Here is a 16647-nt window from a genome sequence, read left to right as displayed (position 1 = left end):
GTTGCTAACCTGTATATCCATGGTTTTGTGAATTACAGTTGCATGAATAAGCAGGTGTACAGGTGTTCCTAATAAATTGCTCAGTGAGTGTACATCACAAGCAAGCAGAAGTCTGGACTGACTCAGTCTTTCATGTGTCTGAAGTACTACAATACAGAGAAACACAGCAAACCACAAGCTGGCCATTGTTCGCTATAGCTAAAACTAACAACTGGGTAATGATACAAATTCCACAACATGGATAAGCTAGGCACCATATCGGAGAGCAAATAAATGCCTTATCAGTTCTGCAAGAAAATAGCTACAATTTCATCTTTTTTTCTCTCTTTTCATAGTATTATCTGGATTCTATCCCTTTCTCACTCTCCTTTGTGCATTTGAATATACTTGCTTTGTCACCTCTGGCACTGTGTAGCCAGATTTTTTTCTTCTTCATGCCTAAGGCAAGATGTGATGTAATATGACATATCCGAGATGGCGTATGTGCCTGAAATCTTTGGCCAAATCCTACCTGACAGCTCTGTCTATGAATTACTATTACAAGCTTTATATGGATGAATCTCGGCAGCTCCTGTACACTGTGTTATAGTATTTCTATATCAACTCGAAAACTAGGTTTTTCTTTCCTTAACGAGGGTGGTATGATGGTGCAGCAGGTAGCATTACCTCCTCACACCTCCAGGGTCTCTGAGCGGATCCTGTTCTTGGGTTACTGTCGCTGTGAATATTCTTCTCCTGTCCCATCTGCGTTTCCTCTGGGTTCTTCCACTATCCAAAAAAAATAAAAAATACTTTAAGTGGACTGGCTATGCTAAACTGGCTTAGATGTATTGTGCCCTGTGATGTAATGGCCTTCCATCCAGGGCACTCTTATTTTCTCCCCCAGTCCTAAGACATGTACTGTATGATGCTGATTGGCATTTCCAAATTGTCCATCGTGTGTGAATGTGGGACGGGTTAGCACCCTGTCCAAGGTGTCCGCCACCTCGTGCCCCGAGTCCCATGGGATAAGCGCCAGGCTCCCCTGCAACCCTGTGTAGGATAAGTGGTATGGAAAATGGATGGATGAAATGGAAAATCTCCCACACCACATCTTTAAGTTTTGACATATAATAGGCTATATAACAGAGCATCACTTTTGTTTCAAGAGACTCGTGCGTGGAGAGAGAGAAAGAGAGAGAGAGAGAGAGAGAGAGAGAGAGTGGAGATGCGTGCGGAATCCTTTTAATATGCAGAACCCTCCTGGCAAGGCAGGCTGCTCCCATCTGGGTCTGTGGTCTGAGGTTCATCTGATCGCTGCAGTCGCGCGGTGAACTGCGCATGCGCGGAGAAACGCCGCTCGGTGTTGGAATCGTTAAAGGAGAACCAGAAGCAGCAGGAGCAGACATCCAAGCTCAGTTATACCGGGGACAGATAAGAGCAGGAGGAAAGGACAACGAGCCTGGTTTGCGGTAGGTAGCGTGTGCTTGCGCTTATTATTATTATTATTATTATTATTATTATTATTATTATTATTACTAGTATCATTATAGTGCGCAGACAATTCCGTTATGTTGCGTGCGCTTGTTATTAGAAGCATATATATATATATATAGATTTATATATATTTAAATTCCATATGATATTTATTTTCCTTTATAAGTCTGTTTAAACGGTTCTCGGCGTTGAACAGCCATTTCTATTATTATTATTATTATTATTATTATTATTATTTATGTTTTGCCATCCCTACTCATCCGCTTTGTCGGTGTCAGCCCTGACCTGTCATGATGAACGGCCCACGATTAGGCGTGTGTCAGGATTATAGCTCCATTTTAGCTATAGGCCTACTGAAATAACGGAAGAATGATTATACGGCACAAATCGTGCTCCTTTTTTAAAAAAATTTTTTTTTACTGTAAACCTTTTGTAAAGCCGACTGTAAAGCCTACTGTAAAGCCTTTCCATAGACCCATTAGTAACCAGCCTTACTGCAGTGTTTATGTATTCCGATTTAAAGGTGCAATATCCGATTCCTTACTTACTACAAATAACCTGGATGATACACCTGCTGAAACAAACAATAGAAACCATTACAGACATGTGAATGGTTTTAATGGTTATAATGGGAATTGTATTCGTTTTAATGGAAACTATAGGCTAACGGTCCCTACTTGTGGGTTCCTACTGGTAATGTGTTGGGTTCTATTGGTGGCATGTTTATGGCTTGTGGAAACCAATACAAACCATTAAATCCTGATAGAATATGGCCCAAAACACACAACATTTCTTAACGTTTTTAATGGTATTAGTAGTGGAAACCATTAGAATTTCTGTAATGGTTTCTACTGTTGTTTTTTTTTTTTCCAGTAGGGATGTAGAACATGCTTTTTAAAAAATGGATTACGTTGAGGCCTCAGCAAAAGTGAATTTAGTCAGTGAGAATACCCGTTTGGAAAACTGACTTCCGGTCCGGATTGCTTGTTTGTGTTTGGATGCACTTCTCGTCAGTCATTGTATAGACATTATACAGTACTATACTGGTCGCTGATTACTTTGTTTGAGGGCTTGGCACTCAGTCTGGACTGAAAGACTGAAGGACCCTGGCTGGTTGTTGTATTGTAACATTAGGACAATGATGACAGTAGTTTTTGTTTTCTAAGCATTTAATAATAATAATAATAATAATGATCATAATAATTATATATATATATATATATATATATATATATATATATATGAATGGGGCGCACGGTGGCTTAGTGGTTAGTATGTTCACCTCACACCGCCAGGGTCGGGGGCTCGATTCCCACCGCGAATGTGTGTGCGTGTGCGGGGTTTGCATGTTCTCCCTGTACTGCGGGGGTTTCCTCCGGGTACTCCGGTTTCCTCCCCCAGTCCAAAGACTTGCATGGTAGGCTGACTGGCATGTCCAAAGTGTCTGTAGTGTATGAATGTGTATGTGATTGTGCCCTCTGATACCCCGCCTTGTGACCCATGCTCCCTGGGATAGGCTCCAGGTTTCCCGACCCTGTAGGATAAGCGTTATAGACAATGTATGGATGTTGATTATATCATACTGAATACAACTGTGCTTTATGATTACAAATACAACATTTATTTAATCAGAAATTAGATAAACAGAGCAGGCAAGCTAGCCGATTGAATAAATATAGCGCTAGCAACAGTGACACCAAACACTAACAGCTACCTTCATTGAACAGCATTGGTTAATTAAAAGGTAATTCAGTAGATATAAAACAGCATAGCTAATGTTACAGCTTAACCAAAGATGCCAAGACATCAACCATCCATTAAGCCTGTAAATTCGGCTTTTGCATTTAGAGGAATTCATTACGAGATGTCTGATTGTTGTGTCCTCTTTTACTCTGTAAAGTGTTGCTGAAGATGTGAGCTTACAGCATTTATTTTTACATGAAATTAGTAAATTTGCAAACACCAAACTAAGTACAACCCTAGCAAACTGTTACAATAAGTTAACGGTCAGTACGTTTACACAGACAACAATAATCCAATATTAACCTGATTAAGATGATACTCTGATTAAGAAACTAGCATGTAAACAGCGATTATTGATGACCTTAATCCGACTAAAGTCATACTCGAAGTAAACACAAATCGAATTAAGACATGTGGAGTACTCCTATTTTAGTCGCATTATCGAAGTGCATTATAGACATGTACACACCTTAATCACACTATTAACGTCGTGTGGGAGTTTTCACCGCATTTTGCGACAGGACACGTACACACACGGCAGTGTTCAACCGTTTGACGACAAACAAGAGAGCACGGCTGCGTCCCAAACCGCGTACTTGCCTACTATATAGTAGGTGAAATACACGCATATTGGTTACTATATAGATGGTAAGTACGCGGTTTGGGACACAGCCCATGGCTTCAAACAGTCGTCTGTTTGCACGTACAGCATGACAAATAATTAACTGCACTTGAAGCTTTCATGAATTTAAACTGAAACACCCAAAACTGTATACGGTACCATAACGAAGGCGAACTGTATGTCGATACGTGAAATTCTGGAGGGAACGTCGGACGGCATGGCGTGGGGACGTAATGGTGTGTGCTTTTAATCCATCTATGTTCTATAACATGTAAAACAGGAACATGAAAGGAATATTCTAAAAGCGAGTCATGTAAACACGTTAATCACAATATTGTCTTATTTAGAATAAGCTCAATAATTAGATTACTGCTGTCCATGTAAACGTAGTCAGTGAAGGAAAATTATTTTATTCTGTCTTTGTAAATCCTTTGTAAAGCCAATCATGTGGCAGCAGCACCATGCATAAAATCATGCAGATACTGGTCAAGAGCTTCAGTTAATGTTCACATCAAACATCAGAATGAAGGAAAAGTGTTCTCTCTGTGACTTTGTGGCATCGTGGCATGAATGTTGGTATACCAGATTGTGTATTTCATAAATCCTGGGAATTTCACACACAATACTCTCTAGAGTTTAAACAAAATGGTGTGAAAATAATATCCATATAACATCCAAATACAATAACATCCATGCCACGATCAAAGTTGCATTGATTTCACTGTGCACCTGTCACATGATTAGATAACTGATAACTGCATGATTGTGTATACATACACACACACACGCACATACACATAAAACAAAATATTAAACAATAATCACAAGTGTCATAAATATCTCGTGCTTCACTGGCTTTTTCACGCTAAGTGGTTCACGTCAAAGCCTTGGTATTTTTCTCAGACGATAATTCTTCAGCCAAACAATCACTGCTCTGAAAAAAACATTCCCACCCTCCCCCTATTTGTCTTCTTGAGTCAGTTTTTCAATCACTGAGGGACCCCTGACACACACTCTGCCCACCCAAACACACTCCACACACACACACTGCATCGCATTCCATGACTGGGTCAAATCACCCAATTAATACAGTGTAAATGACGAGCGACGTGCTGTTGTCTACTGGCTTTCAGCAAAGACACAGGGCTTTTTCATCAGCTGCTTTTTGAATGTTTTAGACAACTGTGACTTCTATTAAGTTCAGCTGTCACAAAATGAAGGGAAATGATCAGACTTTCTTAGATGTAGGATTTTCATTCTAGAAAATTGTGACTGAATTGATTTAGTTTGAAATGTGGATCGTTTATATCCTTAAAGACCTTCACTAGCCACTGTCCATCACCAGTCTGGCAGATGGACTAAATAAGCAAATGGATTGAGATGCACTTAAAAGACACTTTGTTGGATTTGTGCGTGTGTGTGTGTGTGTGTGTGAAGTTTAGTGAGGAATGCACTAATCATGTGTGGTTTATCACTCAGAGATGCTGATGGCAAAGCCAACACTGTCTGAAGGGTGAGAGATGTTGCAGATCCACCCTGAAAATGGCTCGGAGCCCATGGGAAAGAACCATGGCGTAGGAGGACGAGCCACTGTGCTAGCTGGATATGAATGTCACTTATTCCACTCTGTGGGTTGGCGAGGCATGCTGGCTATTCTGCCGCCAAGCAGAGCGAATCATCAGCGCCTTGTGCCGTCTGCCCCGTCACCGGCTGTAGAGTGTCTGCTCTTCAAAAGAGAACAATGCGGCTCATACAAGCGCACATAGGCTGTTGGCTTGAGTGATATCATAATGAAGTCCTCCGAGGAATTATACAAATTGCGTCATATTACTTGCCTTTCTCACAGTGAAGCAGTATTTGTTATAATGCTGTAGAGAGACAGATCTAATGGCCTTGTTTAATTTATTTGTTTTGTTTTTTTTTAAACAGAAGTTGTTTTCTGTATTTTCAGGACATGAATCGAGACTAATCAATTAGGCCAACTGTAGCACTAATGGACAAAGGAGGGAGAGTACAATTCTCCCAACCCCTGACAATAAAGACAATTATAACAATACGACAAGAGTTCAAGGCCAGTATCAGGGTGGGTATGGGAAAGCTGGGTGTGAAGTGGGAACACACCCTGGACGGGTTGCCAGTTCATCGCATGGCACCATGAATACACATGTATTCACAACCCACTCACAGCTAGGGGAATTTTAGCATAGCCAGTACACCTACTGGCATTTTTGGGGGGATTTTTGGTGTTCAAACTCAAACATATGTGTCTATAGCTAAACACAAATGGATCAGAAAATCACTAGAAGAGGAAATAAAATAAAAGATTTATTGATTAATAACAGCTCCAGGTTAATCTAGGTGAAAATCTGAGATTTTTTTCAGTTATGAAGCTCTTATGTGTTATTGCCTCAGGTTTTAGTAAACAAATCCTTTGTAGTCCCTTAACATGAATTCCCACATTTGCTACTTTTCACAAGAGATTTGCACTGAACAAATAGAGGCTTGTTCTCTTCTCTAAGAGTTCTCTTAATAGGTCTGTCTTGGAGAGGAAGCTCTTCTCTTGAAGTGAGACATGTGCTGAGTGTACAAGACACATGAAGCTCTCACTCTTTCCCACTTGTTACAGCTCTACAGGTTAACTCTTGCGGAAGCCAGGGTTTATAGCAACGCACCCACCAAAACTCATCCATGTCCATGGGTTCATGGCTTCTCATTTCAGAGAATGAAATTCAGTCATTCAGACTGTGAACACAGATTATGCTTGGCAAGTTCCTTATTCAAATATTTTTAGAGAATTTATTTTAAAAAACGAACACAGTTAGTGTGTAGTCATTTTTTCCGCTGTGCAACCCAGAGACTAACAAGTTGTCACAAATTTCTCCATAAGCGCATCCTGTGGTTCCAAGAATGACAAGCGCTGCGTTCACGTATCTTGTTTACGCAAATTAAGTTAAGTTGTGCTTTTGTTTACATTGTGAAGTGCTTTTGTTTTGTTTCCGTTCTAGTTCTTTCTCTGCCCCTGCCCTGTCATTGGTTGATTACCCATATGTGTTCACCTGTTCTGTGTATCACTTTCATAAGTTTGGATATTTCTGTCTTGTTGTTTTTGTTCCTCCTTCTCTTTCCATGCATTTATTGTCCAAACCTTGTTTGCATAGTGCTTTATTTTATAGTTTTGTATTCCCTGCTTAGGATCAGTGATCAGTGATTAACTTAGTTTGTTTCTGCGTACCCGTGTTTGAACCCTGCTATGGACTTTGATTTTCTGTTTTCACCCTAATAAGTACAACCTAATACACCGAGTTAACTTCACTAACAGGATGTTATATAACTATTGTGTAGCGATACTGTAGATCGATGCCGGTGTGTAAGGTGAAGGTTGCTGTGTTGGTTGTGCTCTATGAAAGCCACTCTACCACCCACAGAAAGTAGGTTTTAAGTTGTTAGAATTTGGGGGGTATTGATTTGAGGATGGGGGTAATCAGCAGTGGAGAAAAGTATAAGGATCATGTACCTCAATAGGACATTGAAAAGGGCAAAAGGGAAGCCATGGACAAAGGAGTTCTGTTTTCTCAGGCTCCTCTGGCAGGCCTCATGTTCTTGCCTCTTTCTTGTGAAGAGGGGCTAATAAGGGAGGGGGAAGAGTGGACTGAGACACATCACAAAACCACTCCTGAGCTTCCCAGGCTGCCTGGCTGCACTCTGGACAACCTCTGGGTGACAGATGTTTGAGATAAGCTGACCAATATTGGGGGTCAGGGAGGCGATGGTGTTCTTTACTTTACAACAGTGAATGCAGAGAAGAAACACAGTGACATGGTTTGGGTGAATGTCAGGCAAAAATTTTTTGTTCAGATGAACAGCATGGCATCTTGCTATTCTGAAGATTTGTGTGTTAGAATGGGAGTGTGTGTGTGTGTGTGTGTGTGTGTGTGTGTGTGTGTGTGTGTGAGAGAGAGAGAGAGAGAGAGAGAGAGAAAGGACAACCTGAGATCCATTCTCATATACATCCTTACATTTGCATAATCTTAAGTACATCCGCCGCTTTTTGCTGACACACACACACACACACACACACACACACAACATATACCTCTGCCAATGTGGAGGCCTGACCCACTTGTGATGTTTAATTGCTCAGCAAATACATCAGCTCACTTTTTATGCTGCTTTATAAACAGGAGATTTAAACAGCAGCTGCTTAAATCTCAGGCGGAAAAAAACCCCAGCCTAATTAAACACAAAGGCTCTAAACGCTTAAAGACCACAACAGCACTTCCTGCAGGGTTGATACTGACAGAAGCATGCAGTATATTACACAGTGTTATGTATTATACACTTCAGCTCAACAAGCTTATACAGATCTGGGCCAGGATCACGTCTAAAAGTAGGAGAACTGTTTCTGGGTCGATTTTTAAGGACATGGTTACTAAGAGCAGTGTGGTCTTAAGGGTGTGCTGTCTGTTATTCATGATTCTTGTATAGTAAATGACTGGAGTTGGTGTCGTGCATATCGTTTATAGTCAGATTTATGCATTAGCATGTTACAATGCAGTTAGATATGAAATAAGAATGTGAGTTTAGAGTGCTCATGCAGATTTGGCCAGTGGACAGATTGAAGCGCTAGGGAGGTTCGCATATTACAGATGGTACGAGATGGCATGGGGTGATGTAGAGAATGTCCTGGAGTCCTGTCTGTGAGTGACAGTTGTACATTTACATACTGTATGTACTCTATGTATATGGGTCTCTATGTGTATGAGTATGTCTGGGGGCAAGTGTGAAATATTGATTTATTGGTTTTAATCCTGCCAGAATTACAATTAGGATCTTTGTGGTCCTGTGATCAGTCAACTTTTCTCCCTTTCTGCTCCAATAAATTCTGGACTACCAATATTATCATGGGAGTATAGTGGCATAGAATAAGTGATAGCGTAATATAGATTTTTTTTTTTTTTTTTGTACCTCACTGTATACCACATCAGCAATTAAAATGTAGTATAAATATGCCTCTTGATGGGTGATAGAAGACAGTACTGATCCTGCTGACCTGCTGATGACACTAAACTGTGTGTTGTTTAAAAGCATAATCCACATCCTCATAATCTCTCCCTCAGCTTAGAAATGATTAGAAAAGATTGAGGTCAAAAACCCTATTAGAATCATAAAATTAACGCAGCACAAAAAAAAAAACCCTCTGTTTATCAGTCACCCTTAAGGGAAGAGGGAGTAAGTCACGTGGGAAGAGACATTCAAACAGTCCAATCAGTGAGAGTGTCAGGACAATGAAGCCTCGGGATGTAAGCTGGGATCCTAATTCAGGCTGTCAGCTATGACAATTGCAGCCTTTTTTTTTTTGCCAGCATGCGGTGAGACCCATATTTGTAATATTGGAATAGGCTACCATTTTCACTCGGCTGTATCTATCCTAATGTCAATTCTATATGATGTAAGTGGAGATACAGTAACAAAGGACACTCTTACAACCATTAAGGATTTCTCATTATTTAAAGCAATACTGAGAGAGTTTGTTTCTTTTTAGGATTTTCCATCGCTGGGGCATGAGAAGCAAAGACTTTGTACAATATTTTGACCCATATTAAAATATACATACAAATGCAGCTTTTAATGTAATGGCAAACAAGAGAGCCATTTGAAGTTGGCTACAGTCTCTCCTCATTTACAGCCATTTGGCAACCATAGGCTCTTGTGCTACTCACTATGAACTCCTAGGATGCAAGACTCACTTTGGAGACCTCCTTTCTTTCTTTCTTTCTTACTTTCTTTAAGAGTTTAAAGAGTTGTTCTATTGCTGACAACAGTTCTCTTCCAGATTATTTATACATCTGTCCTGTTCCAGTGCAGGGAAAGGTTAAAACATGTGTTACACTGTTCATTTTTCACTATTAATCAGAGAATAGTATAATATGTTGGTGCTATATTTTCTTGATGTATATTCTGTAAAAAAAAAATGTAAATACTAGTTGTTACTAGTAGATTAATCAGTACAAGTAGAAGCTGAAATATTCATCATAACATTTTCAACTGAGTAATGACTCAGGCTTAAAGCAAGATATTAATTGCAAGTGTTTACTGTTTATTTCAAATGAATTCAGATTGGTCAGAGCCAAATTCCACTAGTCACATAAGGCATCGTTGACGGTTAATAAAAATGAATTATTATCAGATACTATATTGATATATGTCTGTTTACTATGGGTTCCATAAGCTAGCATTTTTATGTGCTTTTTGGGGTTTGGCTAAAGGTTAAAATCCATTTTAATGCTCATGTCATGGAGGCCTCTGCAAGGTCAGCTTCATTTCAGGGGGCTTTCCCATAGCTTTGTTTATTACAGCTCATAAAGGAAGATTCATTGCATCAACAGGTAGTAGCATGTTCTTTCAGACATGAAGACATCTTAACACCCAGGTCTGATTAAACTATACAAACCAAACCAATCTCAGGTCAGCAACTATTTTTAACAACACCTCTAAGTTTAGGTGTTAGCTAGTTTTAGTTTATGTTAGCACATGTTCTTTGGTGAAAGGTGCTTTTATCAGTAAACAAAATAAGTGTGTGGTTTGAGGCGCTCTCATTCTGTTTTGTGATTCTTACTTGTATTTTCATATTGAATTAAGTCTGTACTTTTGTACTTCAACTCAAGTGAAGCACTTGAAGCTTCACTTTCACTTGTGTAAAGAATTTGTGCATTTCTCCCACCTCTAATCATGTTGTTGATGGCTCAGGATGGTAGACCAAAATGTTGTGGCTGAGAGACCTGGACCTATTATAAATTCTTAGGCCAGTTATATACCCTTTGCATGAGAGAGCATTCTTCGTGTTATTATCATTATTCTTTGCAGTCTTCTGAGTTCGTTCGGCTTTAATGACCACCCTGCTTACAAATAACCCCAGTTAATTGTGAAAAATGAAGAGGGGCTATTTAAGGAGCAATTAAAATGATAGAAAGTATGCAATAGCGTGAATAGTGCTTTAATTGTAAAGAGATGATGTGCTTTGCTTATTAACTGAATTCCAGAACTGAATACTAAATTTAGACAATGAGTCACAGTTCAGCATAACTCAGTATATCTATTTCTAAATGCTTTGTGCACATTTCTCAAACGATATTAGTTTATTATGGATGATTAAAGTGCGGGTTTATAAAATCAAATAAAAGCTGCAGGACAGTGCCGGTAAATAAAGGTATACTCTTCAACACATTTATGGGTCTCAGTGCAATGGAAAGGACATTTGTCTTCGAGCATACTGATTATCCACATTGCAGCTCCTGTCTCCTGAATAAAAATAGTCTCTCCCTCCAGGACAAAAAGTAGCAGTGCACAGTACACTAGCACATTGTTAGTGTGCACTTTCCCTTTCAGACTGAAAATGATTCACATTATTGATCAAATTCGCATTAAGCTAGTGACTGGACACTTTATGGACTATGGCTCTATGGGATTTTGCTGAAAGGTTTTTACAATAGAGATCCAAACAAGGGGTTCATATAAGGTTATTACTTGAAATGGTGTAATCACTGGTCCTAATTCACCATGCTGGATACAAACAAATTTATTCCTAAAACATTCACAAGAGCAATTTCAGTGCTGTGAAAAAGTATTTACCCCCATCCTGATTTCTTTAGTCTTTGTGTATGTCTCATGCTAAATTGTTTCAGATATTAAAACAAAATCTAAGATGAAACAAATGCAACCTGAGTAAACACAAAATACAGTTTTTAAAAAGTTATCCAATGCTAACTGGGCCTGTGTGAAAATGTATTTGCCCCCATAGTTACTAAGTCTCTAAATCTATGAAACTGCATTCATAATGGGGTTCAGCTGGACTACACGCAACCAGGCCTGATTACTGCAAACCCTGTTCAATCAAACCAACACTTATATAGAACTTTTTCAACAGCATGAAGTTGGTTAAAAGGTTTTACCTAGTAACACACTATGCCAAAGGTAGAAGAAGGTGATTGAAATACATCAGTCTGGGAAGGGTTACAAAGCTATTTCAAAGGCTATTTCAAATCACAACCAGATTTGAAGTTTAAGGGGGCAATTAGATTTTCACATTGGTGATAGGTGTTGGATAACGTGTGTTTCAATAAAAACAATAATAATAAAAACTGTATTGTGTGTTTACTCAGGTTGCCTTTGTTTTATGTTGTATTTTGTTTGAAGAGCAAAACTATTTAGTATGAGATATACACAAAAACAGAAGAAAGCAGGATGGGGCGAATACTTTTTACAGCACTGTACACATGAAATGTGGTATTCACGAAAATCCAGTTTGTTCAGAAAAATTTTCTGAAATTCTGAAATTTATGTATAAGGAGATTTCAAGTTGTATAATTGGTGATTACTGCAATTTTATATATGACATGTAAAGTTTAAATTGCTTATTGCACACATGAATTTAGTGAAAATTTTATGAAACTTGCTTCATATTAATAACATAAAAGAAAGCAATCCAAAATAAATCCATGGTGCCTCACATCTCTGGGTTCCGAGGTTCGAATCCCATCACTGCCCTGTGTGCGTGGAGTTTGCTTGTTCTCTCTATGATTCAGGGTTTCCACTGGGTACTCGGGTTTCCTCCGCCAGTCCAAAGACTTGCGTTGTAGGCTGTTTGGCTTGTCCAGATTGTCCGTAGTATGTGAATGTGTGGCAGTTGTGCCCTGCAATGGGTTAGCATCCCATCTAGAGTGTCCACCGCCTTGTGCCTCGAATTCCCTGGGATAGTGTCCAAGCTCCCCTGTGGCCCTGTGTAGGATAAGCGATATGGGAAATGGATGGATAGACTAGCCATTCAATTAGGACAAATGAAATAGCACCATATAAAAGGAAGTAGAGTTATTGTGTGCCTGTTATTGGCGACACGCTGCAACGGCTGAGCTGCATTACTGGAAGATTTAGCCAGGTCCGTTACTGTTTTAGTCATTTTGTTGTTTTATGCTTTCTGTAAGCTTTGCGTTCTGTTTCTGTTTTGTAAATCCACATTTTTGTCTAGTTTTGTATGCAAATCAGCTGTACCATGGGTGATTTATAGGCATTTATCAAAATATGCATGTGAGTAGGATAGAAAATCAGTGTTATACTGAAACTATTGTAAATCCGGTGAGTTTCAGTATGGTTTGACCTACAAAAACATTTACACACAACTCTACCAAAAGATTAATGAATGAGGCCTACTGATTGTGAAAACAGGCTATATGATGATTTAAAGCTAAAATAAACCAAATGCATAAAAAGGCTTCGAATGTTTCAAACCGGAAACAGAAATAACCCTGCCAATATAACTTTATTTCATATTACTTGCAGTTCAGACCTATTTGTTAGTATTCCATTCATTTGCTTCCATGCATTGCTCAATTTTATTCTTCTTGTGCAAAATCTGTATATTAATTTCAACTCAAATAGCATAAAACTGCTCACTGTAGAGCTGTTATGAATGAATATCCTGAAAACCATAAATGTGGAAAATGACTCATCAAGCCAAGAACAGACACAGCACATATTTTTGCTTTCAGAATATTCTTCAGCTGGATGGTTTAAAAGAAATGAGCATTTTGAAATCTCTCTCTCTCTCTCTCTCTCTCTCTCTCGTCAGGCCTGAATACACGGTAATAATGTCTCAGCGACATGCTCAATGCTCAATGATCCACAACTCTTAACTTTATCTTCGTCTCTCTTTTCCATCTCCAGTGAAGAAACTCAAAATACAAACTCCATGTCTGCTCTGAGATCTTCCTTTATTTATTATTAAAAGGTGCCAGATCAGATATGAATGACTCTCAGTAAGATTGTTTTCAGTAAGTTTATAGTGGTGAGGAGGAGGAGGAATACAAGAACAACTGGAAGATGAATAGAACGACGTATGGGCATTATTTGTTCTCAGGTAAAAGATGAACATTTCGTTTGTTTCTTTGCTTTTTCACAGGATATAATTTATTTTAAAACCCATAAAGACACTCTTACAATATTCCAATACATAAAGTCATTTACCTAGATGCCAAACTTTATTGGAGAATTTATCAGCCCCAATGATCAGGACAAAAAAACAAGCAAATTCCATTCAGTCCTAGCAGGTGGCTAAAACATCTGCCATTGTAAAACTAAATAATACCTCTCCAGCTAGGACCCTGCAATAAACAATGTACAAACTCCTCAAATGACCATCGAAGCTCCTTTGTCCCTAAGTGCATTAGGAAAGCCAAATCTGGTATCTTGAAGAGCAGCAAAGCTGCTAAGACCTTTTCTAGAATTGATCAGCTGCTGAGAAGGAAGAGGAACTCGTCTAGAACAGACTGACCCCACATCCTGTTTCAGGCGAAAAGTCAAACATGGAGAGGGCTCGCGCAGTCAAACTGATTGTCCTCAAAGCTCTGTAGCCTCCAGCTTGTCTTTAGAAGATAATGAAAGAACAAGGGGGCCCAAGCCTTTGGGTAAACTAATTTAGGAGGTAAGCAGTTGGTATTATGTACTTGAATGAAAGTTGTTCTTGAGTTAGGGCTTTGCTCAAGAGTAAGAAGGTTAATCAGTACGATCTCAACCCTTACACCCAACATGATTGGTGATAAGTACTACTACAAGGGTGCTTGTGTACTGACTTGTTCAAACTATTTATCTATTCAAACATCTCAATTATCTGATTTGAGCACCAATCATTTCTTTGCTTTTTTTTTTTTTTTTTTAATTAGCCAGATGTTTTTCTTGAAGGGTCATAACTTGAGAACCAAAACCATTTGAACATAAAGTGCTAAATTGTCTGCTGCTTCACTTTATTGAATCTGAATTAACTAGATTTATTTGAATAAGAATTTTCAAGATCTAATTTCAAAGATTGACAGTGAACATTTTCAATAATTTTTTTTTACCTGTTTGAATTCATTGAAGCATTGAATTTAGGTTCAGGTACTGGTGAATTTGATTTAATGTCATATGTTTACTTCATTGTTTTACTTTATTATTACAGGATTTTCTGTTACAGCAGATTTTCAGCTTTCCGACAAGTCTGAACGATTCTTTGAGGAACAGCTGTGCTTTTTAGAAATACGGTAGAATTTAAGTAAGGACAAACAAACCATTTATCGCTTTTACATTTTCAACGGAGTTGCACTTGCTTCTTCAGATTTGGTAGAGGAATGAGAAAATGTTTTGCCCTCAACATCATCTGCCATTCATCTGACATTCAAGGCTGTAAGAATACCAGCGTTTACCTGTCCCTACTTTACAGCAATCTCTACGACTGCTTTCAGAGAAAACTTTCCATACTTCACATTGACTAAATCCTACTTCCTCTTAATGCACAATACCTGTCAACAAAATGGAGCACAATAACTTTTAAATTGAGCCAGCTATTGAGGGGGAGGAAAACAGTGCATTTCCAAGCCCCTGCAATCGAGAGGTCAAAACACTTGTGTGAGAGTTATGGGAAGGCCCACACAGCGTCGAGCATGCACAGGCCTATTCCCTTTTCTTATGGTAAATATTTCATTGACATGCCTGTATACTGAGGTGCCATGAGGAAGTCTGATTTATGGCATGGTAAAACTGCATTGTCCTTTGGAGAAGTGAAAATAAAAGAAAGGGTGGTTGTGAAGGCAAGACTTTGGCCATGACATGCAGCCCTGAACCACCCTTGGTTCCTACAGGCCATGTGTGCTTCTTTTCACATGGAGGCTTATACAATAGGGCCACAGTCTTCTGATCGCAGCAGGACATCTATTCAACCCCAAGACATGAGAGTCCATGCACAGCTAAGTTAGTTTACTATAAAATCAATTTATAATATAGACCTTTTATCATTGTATTATAGTAACAATGATAATACTGGTGGTATCAATGTAAATCATTGTACTTTATTTAAGGTTATAAAAGGCTATAACCTAACTATAAAAGGCTGATGACTGTAAGATGAGCTCAAAACTGTTCATCCCACAGAAACGTGTCAGTGTTGTGTGTGTAGTCTGTTACAAAAACATAAACGTCTTGACAAAAGATATATCATAACTCATGTAATTCAGATGGAATTTAAGAAAAGAAACACAGTGTGTCTTTAATAAATTACTAATATATATATATATATATATATATATATATATATATATATATATATATATATATATATATAATGTGTCTCAGTGATGGAATGAATATTGCAGGGTTGGAATGGAATGAATATTGAAGGGTTATTTTCATCCCCTGTATTAGGCCTTATGCTGAGTGATGTATTTTGGCAGTAATGGGCGTGAGAGGCATAAACAGGATCATACATTAAGCTGCTTAACTGTATCCTTGGTCGTCCACTTAACAAACTAATGTGCTCATTCTACCCCATGTTGTCTCAAGTGTTGGCCTCCACAGAGACCAAACACAATAAAACTCTGGATAAACAGTCCAATTATTCTACAATGACCCCTCAGGCCTATTCTAAGAAGTCTGATTATTATACCACAACACTGTCGAATTCTCAAATCTGATTGAGACAATAGTGCCGACTTCAAAGCAAATCACAGGTTTATATTAACGTACTTGTTCTATCAGGGTATTGTTTCTATAGTAGCAACTAGCTCAAATGTACTTGTATGGCAGACCTTCACATAATATAGGGGTGAAGTGAATAACACTGATTATCTCGTTACAATGGCATCTGTCAATGTTAGGCAGCAATTAAACAGTTAGTTCTCGAAGTAGATGTGTTGGAAACAGAAAAAATGGGCAAGTGTAAGGATCTGGGCAACTTTGACAAAGGCCAACTTGTGATGCTGGATGACTAGGTCAGAGCATCTCCA

The 16647-nt window shown here is 38.7% G+C and overlaps 1 protein-coding gene across 2 annotated transcripts in view; it reads left to right on the top strand.

Moving 5' to 3' along the window:
- Positions 1-959: 959 nt before the first annotated feature.
- The window catches only part of nrcama (neuronal cell adhesion molecule a), an 85011-nt gene continuing 69323 nt past the window's right edge, over positions 960-16647 (top strand). For both annotated transcript variants that reach the window (XM_053641006.1, XM_053641004.1), the window contains exon 1: positions 960-1451. The gene's annotated coding sequence lies outside the window, so the exon portion shown is untranslated. The remainder of the gene's footprint in view (positions 1452-16647) is intronic.

The sequence above is a fragment of the Ictalurus furcatus genome, chromosome 14 (assembly GCF_023375685.1).
Source record: "Ictalurus furcatus strain D&B chromosome 14, Billie_1.0, whole genome shotgun sequence".
Classification (NCBI taxonomy): Eukaryota; Metazoa; Chordata; class Actinopteri; order Siluriformes; family Ictaluridae; genus Ictalurus; species Ictalurus furcatus.
Note: the sequence above shows the minus strand (reverse complement) of the source record. Positions and strands in the feature narration are given on the sequence as shown.